A 3,679-nucleotide genomic window follows, 5' to 3' on the forward strand; every position below is an offset into this window, starting at 1 on the left:
TTATGGCAACTGTAGGGTTCTGTAGGGTTGAACTCAGGGGTCTGGTTGACATGTGCACTACAGATGGAGCACCGGAGAGTGGAACTACAAGGCTTTAATTTCACCTTTTTTGAAAGGAATCTTTTTTGAATCCTGGTGGTGAATCCTGATGGTGCCCATCAGTTTCCCTTTATAAAGACAGACTGAAACACATGGAAACAAGCATCAGAAGAAAAACACTATTTGAGAAATAAATCTGTCAGGAACCACATTTGAACCTTTAATCAAAGGCCTCATTGCGTGCGGTCATGTCGAACCTTTCGGGTCCTCCAGGAGTGAACGTTCAGAGGGCTCGGACTTGAGGTGTTCTAATTTAGAGAGTGTGAGGTGAGAAATGACTAATTTAATGGATGGCATTTGAGACTGGAAAGATATAATAGGATGAGGTCAACTGTTACCATTGGCACATGTGCCCCTTGAGGATGCCATAGCCTCACAAGGAAACACAAAAACACACACACATTGACACGCACACACATTTCCAAACGCACCCCTGGGAACAAAAGCACACACTTGCCCAACAAATCCACACAGCCACACACACGTGCAGTACTTTATGCCAGTGCGGTGCCATTGCATTGATGTGAACTGCAGTGTGTCCCTTGGTGCCCCTGCATGCGGTGGTTGACAGACAGCCAGGCCATAAACACCTTCTGCTTGGTCCTCAACCACACATGTACAGTATTTCATACAGACTTCATTCAGCATGGAATATAAATCCTGGAGGTCCATACCTGTATGATTACATTTTCTAATTACACTCTCTGCAGCAGTAACTCGAAGACTTGGCCTCTGGCTGATATGCATGTAATTATAGCCTGACAATTAATGGGCCCGCTCTTTAGAAAGGCGTTTGTTAGTGCATTGGCGCACATGCTTGTTTTTGGCTTCATTTGTCTATAAGAAATGACATTTATAAGGGGAAAAGTGCTATGAAGAGAGATAGTAATCAATTAAACTCAAGTAATTGGATCTATCTGATAGGTGTGTAATTCTGAATAATGTATGGGGCTTTTTAACAACAATCTTGCCAGAATCTAATGCTGAATGGGTGTATCAAAGGGATATTTGAGGAGATGGCAGAGAGAAAAAATGCCCAACGTTAGCCAAATCGTACATCACGGCGAGCTGTAGCTAGGTTTGCCAAATGTTCCCCCTCTATTTAGTGGACGTTCAAGAGGCTACATTCTGTTGCCATGGCATCTACTGTGTACACACAGTGTAAAAAAAAAAAAGGATTCCCAGCAGTTGTTGAAAACAATCAACAGGGGAGAGAGTGTGGAGGCAAACAGGAGGAAGAGAATCTGAGAGCTCAGTACAGAGGAGAAAAATGTGAAGGAAAGAAGAGTACGGTCATGTATGTCACGACTGCTGCCCACCTGCTTGTGCCAGACCCATTTATAAGTAGGTCCATTGCTATATTGTACTGAGACAATCAAGGTAAACCCATAACACTTTAACGCCCTCTGTAAATCCAAAGATTATTACGTACACCACAACCCCCCCCCCCCCCCCCACACACACACACACACCATCCCCCTTAAACCTCCTATACCTCGCCCCAATCCCATTGCCTAACATCTGTCCTGGATTTCCAAGTTGGATGTTCCCCTTTTCATATTTTCCACTTTCCTCAAACCCGCCCCCATTAGTTCCTTCTCTGCCTCATGTATCTATCTCTGCTTACAAAAATATTCAGCATACCAGTGGGTTTTATTGACTTGTCAGAGCAGACAGGGGAGAGCAAGCTCTGCCTTGTAAGGTGTGCTTCTCTGAGAATATGATAAGTAGAGAAGAAAGATGATGACACCAACCTCACACCATAAGTTCCAGTTGACCTTTCATGTGCTCTCTTGTGACCTCTCTTGCTCTTTAGTCAAAGGTTTTTTTTTTCAGGCAGAAAGTGATATTATGGGGACGACTAATCAGTGAACCTTAAACTATTCATAGTACAATTGTGTGCTGTACCTATTTGATGATCTGGTGGGAAGCTTGTGTTTCTGTGTGCTTGTGTTTTGTCTACACCCTATTTATGAAGGTTGTGTGTGAAAGCATGTAGAGCATTGCAATTAGACTTTGGTGTGCATGAACTCACTGAACAAATGTCAATGCCTAAGACATTCCAGAGCAGTGCAGGTACAGTATGCAAATGGAGGTGTGCTTCTCTTTTCCTTTGCAGAAATGCCATTACAGTATCTACAACAGCACTCAATATGTGGTTTTCCAATTACTACCACACACACACCACAGATGTTATCTTAAAATAAAAATGCCAGGCAGAGGACAATTTTGACTTGTGACTTGTTCTTCTATAAAAGTCATGTTTTAGGCCTGCCTGGCCTGGTACTGGTGTTGCCAGGGAACATATCTGCTGTGTTGGGACCTGATCTACAGATCGGATCAGATGCAGAATTCCAGAAATGCCCGTCTTCACGCCAACTTCCAGTGTTCACTCTTTTTGTTTGGATCCATCTTATCGCCTTCCTGTTTAGTTTTTTTTGCTCCAGTATCTCAAGGAAACTATAGCCTATACCCATAAATATTCATTTCTCAATTTGAAATGTGGTAAATTATCCTTCGAGAGACTGTTTTCCAGTAGAAGATATTCTAGAGTTTAGGTGGTATGCATAAAGAAAACGGATTTTCCCAAACTCATGTTTTTACAGGATTGTACGTCCAATTTTCAGCAGACAAAGTCATCCTTGTCATGGTCTTTGTCCTGATGAGCTTGACTTATTTTGTTAGGACAAATGATCAGAATCTACAGAACATCCCTGTTGATGTATATATTTTTATTGGTATTTGTTAGTCGGATCATCAATTAAATATTATTATATATCATTTGCAATAGGCAGACATTGTCCTCAGCCCTACATTGTATTTCAATGGAGGAACATGCATGCGTGGTTAAACATGGGTCACACCTAAGGTATTTTGAATTTAACTCTGGAAACGCAGGCAAAAGCTGACACCTAGTGGATAAAGCAACAAACAACAAAGTCGTTATTTCAATTGTAAATTAATGAATAGACCGGTGCTTTTGTCGTAGTTCAGGAAACACACACCATCGAAGAAAAGTAAAGCCAGTAACTAAAACGTAATGATAGATACATTTATATCTACGTTTTTTTATGTTTTGTATCTTATGACCCAACTCTTGTTATCCAATAGATGGCAATGTTACATTAGTTTGATGCACAACTGCACTGCTCTATTGTAACAATTAGCCATTTGTACACTTAAACACAGTCTTTCCATCGGGCCATTGTTCAACTGGATTTTATTATTTACCTTATTAAAATCCTGCTGCATTTCTTTAGGTTTTAGGCTACAACTTGGGTAGCTGTTGTTTAAGCGTGAGGGTTACTAAATTATCTTGCCTTCATGTTGTCATGCCATGTCTTACATTAAAAATGAATCTGACGCGACCTAGGTGTAGCCTATACCTGGAAAAGACCACGAGCTCTACCCCTAATGCAATAGGTTTACAGCCAGTGTTTCTGCTTCCCATCCCTGTCTGCTCGCTCCCGTGCAGTGGTTGAAGCTGCTGCGCAGCGGCAGGTTGATACGCCCGTTTCACCGCATTCGCGTCCTACTCATCCTTGGCCTATAGGCTACAGTGTCTCTCTTTCCTTCCAGT

This window comes from Hypomesus nipponensis, chromosome 11 (assembly GCF_054491055.1).
Source record: "Hypomesus nipponensis isolate SF chromosome 11, ASM5449105v1, whole genome shotgun sequence".
Lineage (NCBI taxonomy): Eukaryota > Metazoa > Chordata > Actinopteri > Osmeriformes > Osmeridae > Hypomesus > Hypomesus nipponensis.